Source organism: Prunus avium, chromosome 8 (genome assembly GCF_965620075.1).
Source record: "Prunus avium chromosome 8, drPruAviu1.hap1.1, whole genome shotgun sequence".
Taxonomy (NCBI): domain Eukaryota; kingdom Viridiplantae; phylum Streptophyta; class Magnoliopsida; order Rosales; family Rosaceae; genus Prunus; species Prunus avium.
In genome coordinates this window covers 6620538-6632630 of record NC_142291.1, presented here as the reverse complement: position 1 = coordinate 6632630, position 12093 = coordinate 6620538, and the positions used below count along the sequence as shown (strand labels likewise).

At 35.6% G+C, this 12093-nt stretch overlaps 1 long non-coding RNA gene and 1 pseudogene across 1 annotated transcript; one reads left to right on the top strand and one right to left on the bottom strand.

Moving 5' to 3' along the window:
- Positions 1-1348: 1348 nt before the first annotated feature.
- Positions 1349-4239, bottom strand: LOC110757104 (uncharacterized). Its single transcript, XR_015826520.1, has 3 exons — positions 3631-4239; positions 2217-3481; positions 1349-1572 (listed from the first exon to the last, which is right to left on the bottom strand). It is a non-coding gene; the product is annotated as an uncharacterized LOC110757104 (long non-coding RNA).
- A 195-nt stretch (positions 4240-4434) lies between these two features.
- LOC148291239 (putative galacturonosyltransferase-like 9 pseudogene) lies at positions 4435-5200 on the top strand (annotated as a pseudogene).
- The last annotated feature ends 6893 nt before the right edge of the window (positions 5201-12093 follow it).

The window sequence follows — 12093 nt, the reverse complement described above, 5'->3', positions numbered from 1 at the left end:
AATTGCAAAATGACCTACTAATGTAGTAGTTTAAAGAAATTGCTCTCCAAACAAGGCCTAATTACAGAATAAAATTGTGCAAAATGTTATTGGCTTTGAGTTTGTGATAATCAAAATTTAACGAACAAGCATAAATGAGTTAGTACAGTTGATCAAAACAGTTTGTCCGCCTTTTTATAATCGAGTTTTATCTGCTCCTATACTTTAAATATTGTTTTGTTGAAAAAAGTCCAACGATCAAGTGAAAAAAAAACAACAACCCGAGGCCAATACCAAGAGAAACAAGGAAATAAAGGGTTAATTACTGTAGACGTCCGTGAACTATGGCCCCAATTGCAATTGGGTCCGTGAACTAATTTTCGTGGCAATTACATCCTTTAATTAGACAATTAGTTGCAATTGGGTCCTACCGTCCAATTCTGTCAATTTATCTGTTAAAATGAGGGGTAAAAGCGTCTTTTTGGGGTAAATAAATAATATACAGTTTGTAAAACTGAAAAGAAAAACTAAAAAATCTGGAAAATAATAATAATAATAAAATAAATAAATAAACTTAAAAATAAAAAATCCAAATCCAAATTCCTCTCTCTCAGAGCTCTTCCTCTTTGTCTCTCCCTCTCTCCTGCTACCCATTCCCCCTCCTCCTTAGTCCACCCCCTCAAAACCCAAATCCAAACCCAACCTGCAACTGGGTTTTGAGCATGAGCTGCCCTCACTATGCCAAAAAAGGGCTTTAGCAACGGATAAAATCCGTTGCCTATTACACATAAATACCGTGGTATTGGTGACTGTTGCCTATTCCTATGTAATAGGCAACGGATATTCTCCGCCGCTGTTTATCACTTACTACATCGGATATCAAGTAAACTCCGATGCCTAAATGATTTCCGGGTGCCAAAAAAAGGTTGACTTATGACGCCTAAACCCGAAACAGCATCAATACTTTCAAAAGAGAGGAGGCTAAAGAGATCTAACATCATCAGTAGTTTTGAAAGGGGTGAGGCTAAAGAGGTCTAACAGCATCAGTAATATCTGCTATGTTGATGCATATTATCAATTACAACATCGTAGAAACAAATAATGGTGTTGTGAATTATGTTATACATCATCGCTTTTTTTATTTTGCGGACGTGAAAAGCCTCCAATAGTGTTGGTGGTTACATAAATGCTGATGCTACTTCTCGTTTTAGGCATCAGTGATAATGGATGTCTGGTTGTTGTTTTTATCTTTCAACTTCAGTTATTTCTGGAAAACTGAAGTTGTTATAAACAATAGGCATCATTTATGTAAGGAAAGGGTAGGTATTTTGATTGTTTCACATAAACAGTAATTTAAATATATCCATACTTGTCTACATATATATATGCGCAAAATACTTGAATTATCCATACTTGTCACATCCAAATCACAAATTTACCAACCCTACACCACAAAATACTAGCTAGAAAGACATGTAAAATGAAGGAATGTTTAGCTCAATCAAAAAGTCATTCTAGGACATGAGTTGCCAATTCTTCTCGCACCTCATCCAATTCCATTTGGGTGTAAGTGTCCTTCCTTCTAGCTCTATACTGGAAAAAAAAAAAAACATGTAGAAGGTAAACACAAAATATGAACATAAGCTTAAAAAGTGCAAGGTACTAAATTTGCATAAGATATGTTGTCACTTTAAAATAACCAATATGCAAATTTACGAAATCATATTGGTCAACAAGAAAATCTAATTTGTCAACCAATCTAATTAGATAACAGCAAGTCATTAAATGGATCCCACTCCTGTTTCAACTAGAAATTAAATGATCATGTGATGAGGTAGAGAGTAAGCCATGTACCACACAAAAATACCCTCTTTTGAATTTCCTGCAAATTGAATTGAGGTTCAGATAAATAAAAGATTTCAAGTATATTATTTTCTTGTAGATGAAATTAAACTCTTAACGAAATAAGCCATGTACCATTAGTGCAAATATATACCAAGTAGGCACAACATTTAAGAGTAAGATAAGAATTCATAAGCCATGTACCGTAAGTGCAAATATATATTATTGTCTTATGATACAGAGATTGAAAATTTGCAGAAACAGAACAATAACGCCCTTCCCACCATTGACTTCTAAATCGTGCATGCATTGATTATAAAAATTGGGAATTTTAAATCCAAGTTGCTATAAAAATTGGAGTGGGATAAGTGGGGGAAGGAACATAGAAACTCAACTGGAACACAAAGTCAGGGATGGTCAACAACTGCTCACGATGAACATATTTGAAGAGCTGCAGTAATCTATCTACATATACCACTTTCTTCCAGACCTAGAAACAAAAGTTAGAATGACATTCACTTGAAGCCATTTTCAAGTGATATGTAGTCTTAAGGAATAACAATCACAAACAAAGTTAGGCATACCAAATTGTCCACAAACAATTGCATATATTTACATATAAGCTTTTCAGGTACAGTTTTATCACTTCACTTGTATTCAAAATTAGAAATTAAACTCCACCAGACAAGTTCACATGGAGCAGAAGTATAGATTAGAATTGTTTCAAGCTTTGCAAACTTAACTATGAAGAACGTATAGCTGTAAAGATGCTGCAGAATGGAAGTATACAAAAGACAAAATAAACCAAAAAATCTATGCGTGGGTTTTGAGAAGTGAATTTAGGACAACAACATAAACCAAAAAATCTATGCAGATCAATAAGACAAAATAAATGTGTTTTAGGTTTTACCTGAAGGAGAATTAGGAGTTGGAGAAAGCAATTTGCTTACTGTGTTTGAAACCTAAACATAGCAACATAAAAAATTGGAAAAGGGTGAGAGCATATATGAATTGGTTTGTCGGCTTCTCTGCTGTATTCCTTTGTTCTGGGATAGATTGGACATATTAATGTTCAGTCATACCAAGGCACAACTTTTTATATTTACTAGAACCACTTGAAAGGTCACTACATAATAGATAATTTACAATTGAATTTTCCCTATAATGCCCTATTAGTAGTTAAATGTGTCTTTACCCAGACAAAGACAAACCAAAATCTGATGAGAGATGGAAGGTGATTTATTGGAAGGCAGATTATAGTTCTCGCTTAACTAGTAAAACTTAATTTACCACACAAGTGATATTTCACAGCTTATTGTCATATATGAAACAATAAACTACCTGCTAGGAGAGACCTTCAACAACCATACACAAATTAGTTTCATACCACGTACTTTAGTAGTTTATAACGAAAACTAATTATACCTATATGTAAACTTAGAAGGCCCTAATCCTGCAATACCACAAAAAAATTGGAAAAGTTGGGACTTCGGTGGGTTTGTGGTTTCAGAGGTTAGTGAGAGAGTAAGAGCGGAGAGATGAGTAAGGAAAAGTGTGAGAGCAGATACGAATTGAGCGAGAAACTGAGAACACAGAGATGAGTTGAGTGATATAGCAATCTTGAGAAAGAGAAAATCGTAGATCCGTCACCTCCAAATACCTGCACCAAAAGGTAAGCATGAGATCCATAAACATTAATACATAAATAAAATGAAAAAGGTAGGAGATTGAAGAAAGATGAAAACAATTCAGAAACATTAACACCAAATCAGAAACACCCAAAAATCAAAAGGTTAGAGATTTTCATACATTAGATTAAAGCCCAGAGAGGCAATGAGATCCAAGAGACAATGAGCCAGCCGCAAAGAGAAAAACACAGTAAGATTAGAGAAATTACTCAATAAATTGAAACCCTAACTGAAATTTCCCAAAACATTGAAACCCTAACTTAAATAATCTCACACGACGACGCGACGAGAAAGAGGATGCCGACGCCGAAGGTTAAAACCCTAACGAAGGGACTTCCATGGCTCTCTCTGGACGAGGAGGAGGATGCCTATGGCTCTCCCTTTCTTCGAAGGCCTTAGGTCATTTTTGCTGTGGCCAAACTTCGAGTGTCTAGATGGAGGAAAGAGAAGAAGGAGATAGAGGAGAGCCAAAAAAATTGTGAGTTTTATTTTTTTAGGAGATAGAAGCTGAAAAATGGAGAGTGAGTTTGGGAGGGATTGAAAAAAAATGCGAGGGAGAGGAGCCAAGGTTGCGAGGGAGTCTGAAAAAAGGAGAGGGAGCGTGAAATTTTTTTGCTGGAGCGTTGACTATACTTTCAGCATCAGTGCTTCCCAAAAAAAAGCCCCCCACTTTACAAAAAAAAAAACAGAAACACTTTAGGCATCAGTCGTTAGAACAGATGATGCTAAATTGGCATCAAGGCATCGCTAACGAAAACAAAATATTTGTGCTGATGTCTTTTTATCTTTTAGCATCTTAATTTATAAAAGCAATGTCTAATGTACTTAAAGCATCGATTTTCAGTTTTACTGATGCCAATGTAGTGTTGCTAAAGCCAAATTTTGGCATAGTGCCTGTTTTGGGTCTGAATTTGAAGAGCTTGGCATTGGCTTGCGATCCCTCGCTTGTTCACGTCGCCATGACCATTGATTCAGAGTACTTGAGAGGCACCATGGCTGCAGTTCACTCTATTCTCAAGCACGCTTCTTGCCCAGAAAACACCTTCTTCCACTTCATCGCCTCAGATTCAAGTTTAGTCAATTTACAGGACCTCACTCGCATTGTCCAATCGACCTTCCCTTCACTGAGTTTCCGAGTTTATGTGTTCAGGGAAAGCCGCATCAAGAATCTGATTTCATCTTCGATTCGACAAGCTCTCGACAACCCATTGAACTACGCGAGAAACTACTTAGCTGACTTGCTCGACCCCTGTGTGGAGAGAGTGATTTATCTCGACTCTGATGTCATAGTTGTGGATGATGTGCAGAAGCTATGGAAGATCTCTTTATCTGGGTCGAGAGTGATTAGTGCTCCAGAGTATTGCCATGCAAATTTCACCAAGTATTTTTCTGATGGGTTTTGGAAAGACTCTGAGCTCTCTAAAGTTTTTGAAGGGAAAAAGCCTTGTTATTTCAATACAGGTGTTATGTTGATGGATTTGGTGAGGTGGAGAGAGGGTGAGTACACAAAAAAGATTGAGAATTGGATGGAGATTCAGAAGGAGAGGAGGATTTATGAGCTGGGTTCTCTGCTGAGCCCAATACTACTGATACTACTAAAGTACTCTATTGAGTCCAGAAAATCAATTACCCAACAAATATCAAACTTGAAATTTCAATACCCACATCAAATCTCAGCCCCAAATAGCTGAAACTTTATACTTTCAACCAAATCAAATACACCCAGCATGGCTACAATTTCAGATCTCAAATAACCATAATTTCAAGCCACAAAGAAAACCCAGAAACAAAATAAATCTAGAAAACACAAGGGTTCATAGCAATGAAATTCAAAATGCATTGAAATCTCAGGTTTTTTTTCTTTTTCTTTCTCCTTCATTTCTCTTGAAGTCAGTTTTGGCTGAATTGAATTCCTGGTTGTTCTCTGAAGTTTCAAATCCATGGAAGCACAAACCACCCCGCAACTGAAAAAACCTCCAAAACCCAACAAGCCCATGACAGAGCTATGGTGGTTTATCGCCGCAGCCGCCTGCGTAAAGCTGCTTCTGATCCCAGCCTACAAAAGCACAGACTTTGAGGTCCATCGCCACTGGCTTGCTATAACCCACTCTCTGCCTCTCTCTCAATGGTACTTTGACGAGACCAGCCCTTGGACCCTTGACTACCCTCCATTCTTTGGGGGCTGGGCGAGAGCGGAAGGTAGAGGTCATTTATGTCGAGGCTGGGTTTTGGCTGTCTCTCTGTGAACCTCTCTCTCTCTCCTCTCTTTTTCTCTGTCTTTGTCTGTCTCTGTCACTCTCTATCTCAGTCTATGAACTCGCAACAAGGAAGGGGTTTGGTCGGCAAAGCTATGAACTCGCGAAGAAGTAGGCATGGGTGCCTTGATGGTTTTTGGCAATGGCTAGGTGGTGGTCGGTAGACGATGGTTTGGAGACAGAGCGAAAGAGAGGGAGAGACAGCGAAAGAGAGAGGGAGAGACAGAGCGAAATGATGCTTTTACCCCTCATTTTGACAGATAAATTGACAGAATTGGACGGCAGGACCTAATTGCACCCTATTGTCAAATTAAAGTACGAAATTGCCACAAAATTTAGTTCACGGACCCAATTGCAACTGGGGCCATAATTCACGGACGTCTACAGTAATTAACCCTATATATATATATATAACACGATATATCGAATGAAGATGCCTATATGCATGCATGGGACATGCTAGATGATCTGAAACTGAAATCAAATTAAACCAAATTAAAGAGTAGCACTAATTAAGCTCTCAGAAGGCACTGACTTGGTACGATGCTGATCCTGCGCCAAATGTGAACCCCGGAAAAAGAATATCGAAATCGGTCCTATTGAGAGTTGCACAAACAACAGGTGGATCTGTCCTGGCAGCATTGGTATTTGCCAATGCAAGGCCAAGGAGAAGCAGCAGCACAGAAAAGAGCAAAGAGCGGAATTGCAATGCCATAACTGAGTGGAGGGTTTTTGGTGTAGGTTTTCTCTTCTTGCTATATTGCATGGGCTTTATATAGAGGGAGTACGTAACTTCTACACGTGAAAATAATAAATCAAAAACGTTTTTATTTATTTTTCCTTTCTTTTTTGTAAAGTCAAGCGGGCTTTAAAGCTAAAGTAGGGGGACAGACACATCACGATATCATTCAATATGGAATCCCTTTTTTTTCTTTTTCTTTTTTCCTCCTTTATGCTGTCTCTCCTGGAAGCTCTTGCTCATCTTTATGGGTGAACTCTTGCTCATTGGTTCCTTAGAAAGTATTTATCTCTCATCAATAGTTGATCTTCGATTCAAAATAGACGTTAAGATTGAGAGTGTGAATCTCACTCATTGCTAATCAATTTTGAGTTGGATAATCATATTCTAATAGAGTATCATAAAGTATTATAATCAAGAACGTTCCATGCTAAAATGACTAAATTAAACGACTTGAAATATATTTTCAAGAGCTGTTCATCACCAAACTTGTCAACAACAATGAAGAAAACTATAACAGTGCTTCTGCACTACTGTGAGCAATTTGAAACTTCTGTGGATCTGTGGATCAGCGATGCTATTAATTAAGAATTAATGATTTATTGAAGCGTTGGCTCAATGCATGCAATTGACTTCTGCTAACTAATTTTCAGATCGCCTCCTTTGTGCAATCTCCACACGTTACATATAACCTAACGATGAGAAGGGATTTCCATGAGAGAGCTATAATGATTGGGGGAGATATTCCTATATTAAATAAAATATAATTGCCTAATTAAATAGGATTTAATTAGCACAATTAATTAACCTAAGGAATATTTCTTTTTTCAAGTGTCCCCATTTTATTGGTTGCCGAAAATAGGTGTTCCTACAAATTTTTATTAAAATTTACACTGTTAAATTAAATTATTATTATTATTCTTCTAAGTGTGAGGTAATCGGCAATCTTTGTAAATTAACACAAGTACGCAATAGTCTTAAGTAGGGATGACAATTTTCCCCGCGGGTAAGGATCTTCACCAAATTTGTAAACACGAATTTCCTGCGACAAATGAGACAAGAACACGTGTACAAAATAATATTTGTATTAATGAAATTAAGGGTTACAATCTCTGTATTGAATCCTCTGATTCGATCTCCAAAGTGTTTAAAGAAAAGTTGTGTTTGATACAAGGGTCGTAGAGACTTGATCTTGATCAAACGAGTAGCACAAGGCTTGTTTGGGTGTTTGGATTTTTCTAGGGTGGAGGAACCGGCACGTATTTGTTGTGCTTGGTGACTCTTCCGAAGTGAGGTGAAGAATGCGGAGAGTTTTCTGTTTCTTCTGAGTGCTTGGGTGTCTAAGCCTTCTTTTCCCAGCCCCTTTCTTCTGAATATGAGCCTGGTATTTATAGGCAAAGAATTGGGCCTTGGTTTGGAATCCTCAATCTGAATCCCTTGATTTGTGGGATTGATTTCTGATTTGATTTAATTTGAGCTAATTGATTTAATTTAGCTCTTAGTTAAGTCAAAATCCTTCATTTAGGGAAATTAACTCGTGATTTGGGAAGATGACCAAATAAGGATAATTTATTCCTTTTTGGCATATGATTTCATTTGATTGATGAAGCTCTTAGATGCTAACATGTGCATCTCCGGTTCACACTTTTGTCTGCGTGAGTCATGTGCCACGTCTATTTGTGTGGGATCCACGAATTTTCCAGTTATACTAGTCAAATTTTGAATTTTGACTATTGACTGTAATTTAGTGAATGTTTATTTCACTAAAATTTCCATGTCTATAGGGGATTCGACCCTAATGGGTCGGGTATGAAGAATAAAAAACGGGTATGGGGACGAGTACGGGGAATTCTTTGGGTATGGTGTTTGGGTAGGGGCGGGGATGGTATTTTAATTCCTGACCCAAACCCTTCTCCCCATTTAGAATATATATAAAAATATGCTATTAAAGTGATTGCGGATTGAGTTTTATATTTCCTATTATTATATTATATGTTTATATAATTTATACAAATCTTAAGCCACTGATATATTTAATTAACTTCCAATCAATATGTAAACATTCTTACATAGTCTTATACGTATATATTATATATTTTCATTATCTTGCCCTAATTTAATTTTTTTTCAAAAGTACATTTATGCTGCACCAATCTTTATCTACTCAGAATCAGAATTTTCTTTCATAAAGACAGTATTACAGTAAAAAGAAAGGTAAGACTGATTTATTGACAATATAGAGGTTTGTTGATTGGAAATGTCCTAAAGATAAAATTTCGCCCATTCTGAGTGCTTGAAGTTCAATGGACGTCGATCTCCCAAGTAGTGCAGGGGCGAAGGGAGCTAAGGCCCAGGGGGTCCTATGCCCCCTCTCAGTGTTCTTGAGACCTTGGGTTTCTTAACTTCAAAGTGCCTTTTATGTTTTTCTTCTCTCCCTTTTCCACTATTATTACTACCCATACTCTCTTTTTGTCCTACTTTGACTTTGATTGTAGTAATAAACTACCATTTGAATTTTGTTAGTGCGTATATTTAACTAAGTACATACAATATCTTTTGCTAGTATCAATATGAATAGATAGTTAATGTGATATGTAAAATAATAAAGTATAGTAATCAAATTTATTAATTTGTATCAAGTAAAAAATTAATTAAAATGTCACCATAAAGAAAAATAAATTTCAATACATGATGTGCCCCCTCTGTAAAAAATTTATGGCTCCGCCACTAAGGTAGTGGAGGACCCAGGATTGTATGACGGTCGAACCGTAATACAAGTATGGAAAGAAAAAAAAAAATCAATCTTACAACAATAATATATATATATATATATATAAGAAAAAATATACATTTTTTTAGAACCTTGTACTCAATTTCATGTATCAAAACGGAAAAGTCTTTTGATAAAATCTCATTTCTCTTTAAACTATTTATTTTCCATTCCCTTGGCTCATCCGTTAGATTATTAGAGGATTAATACTTTCCTTTTCTTTCTTTTTTTTTCTTTTTTTTTATGTCAGTTTGTAATGGACCCACAAACATTTTACACATAATTATAAATGAAGTTATTATGCATTGCAATGGGGGCCATTAGAATGTTTATATGGTTTGCATTGTTAAATATATGTACGGGGTTCTGGTAGCCTAAAGACGACGTTTAATGGAGAAACAGTCGTCTTTAGGCTACCAGTTGCGGCTTAAAACACAGACGATGGGAGTAAATGAACAACCGACGTATAATAAACATTTAGACGGCGGTTTGATCCGTTAACCGTCGTCGTAGTTAAAAAAAAAAACAGCTTAAATCTCCCATCCCCATTCCTTTTCCAAGAACCCATGGCCAAACAAACATAAAAGAACCCAAACAGAGAGTAATTATTAAAAGAATGCAAACACCAAAACATAAAAGAACCCTAATATAGCTACCAATTAAGAACCCATAGCTACCAACGAAAACATTTATGGATTTAAGAAGAGATTAGGGTTAAAGGGACTAGGGTTGCACTTACATGGATATTGAGAGAGAGCTGAGAGAATATCACAACTGCTTGAGGCAGACGACGGGAGAATATACCCAATGCTTTGAGAGAGAGCTGAGAGAATATAACAAAAGCTACCAATTAAGAACCCATAGCTACCAACAAAAACATTTATGGATTTAAGAAGAGATTAGGGTTAAAAGGACTAGGGTTGTACTTACATGGAGATTGAGAGAGAGCGAAAACTTTAAGGCAAATTTATGTTGAAGAGTGAGAATGAACTATTTTAGGGTAAAAGGGAAATTCTGAAAATTTTAGGTCGCAGTCAAAAATTTTAAAGTACTGCGTTTTTCAACGACGACGGTCAATACTTATATGGACGTCTAATTATTACTTACGACGGCGGTTTCTACACAAGACCGACGTTGTAAACATAACGTACGTCACTATTTAATAACCGACGTCGTATACCGAATTCAATTTGTCTTGGTTTATGTAGTTGACCAAAAACAGCGGGAGAAAACCGGCGTCGTTTCAATAAACCCTAAATCCTAAACCCTAAACCCTAAATTTTACAATAATTTTAAAAAAATACACAAGTATGAGAAAAATGAACCGAAAATTGCTATGGACTCCTTACAACAATGCCTTCTACAATAGTAGGCTAAAATATGGATTTCATAATTTTGAATTTATGGGCACCAATGGATCACATAAACTTTAGGGTTATGTTATGTAAAGTATAAGGAGTACCGTGCTTTGAAAACTAAAATTACATTTTTCAGGCCTTAACGGGCAAGATATTGTCTCAATGAGTGCATAGAATTTGTCGGTATATTTTTCGGATTTTGTTTTGAATATATTATTAATATTAGTAATTAAATACAATAAAAAAATATTTTTAAAATTATATTTTTTAAAGCTTTAGGATAGAGACAATATTTCAATGAGTGCTTGGTAGTTTTCAGTTTAATTTTTGGATTTAGTTTTGAATTTAATATGGAATTAAATAAAATATAAAAGTCATTAAAAATTAAATGAAAAATGACTTAGCCGACGTTGTATCCTTTTACAACGACGTTAAACATCACAAACTGACGTCATATAATTTTATAGACGTCGAAACGAATAGAAAACGACGTCAATTGTTTGGAGAACCGACGTGGATTATTGTATTACCACGTCATCTTATTTTAGATCATCGACGTTGTTTATCTATACAACGTCAAATTTTTAATAATAGCCGCCTTTGTATATTTTTAAGACGTCGATATGGTTATACTAACCAACGTAGTATATCGGTACAAAATTCGTCTGTACAAGACGAATTAATTATAAACCGTCGTGTTTATGACTATTACATGTCGTTTTTAAGAATTGCCGTCGATGTTATATTTCCAGTTACAGCAAGACGACCATTGTGTACACATATGAGACGTGTAAATTAGAATCAGACGTCGGTTTTTGGGAACTGAACAAGTTTTTAAAAAAAATTAATTTTTTTGATGGTTGTTCGATTGATTACAACAAAAATATTTATGTACATTTTAAATAAACTAAAATAAAACCAAAGATTGTTCATAAATATTTATGTACATCAATTATCCTTCAGTAATAAGTTGTTCACGAATTCTGCCCATTCATGCCTAACTTCGTCAATATCCTCTTGTTTATACTGAACTTTATCTTTTTTCTTCTCAAACTGCAAAATAAACAAAAAAACCGACGTGTTATAAAGATACAAACGACGGTTTTAAACAAAAATTTGACGTAGTAAAATAAAGAAAGTATATCTAAAATTTTGTGTTTTACCTTCTTCTCGAACTTTAGGTCTGGATCATGAATTATATCTCTCATGAATCGCATCACGTAATAGCCACACTCTACACTTGTTGGTTGTTCAGGAGTGCCGTGTAGATTTTTCCAAATGGCCTGCTGTTTACGTGAATTTTTGTTTATATGAATGTTAAACATTTTAATTGACCTGTTACAAGAAAACAAAGGGTGTTAATGACAAAACAAAAAATTTAAATACAAATAGTAACCGTCGTGGTAAATAAGTCAAAATGACGGAGTTTTAAAAAAAATGACGTGATATTTTGTTTCAAACG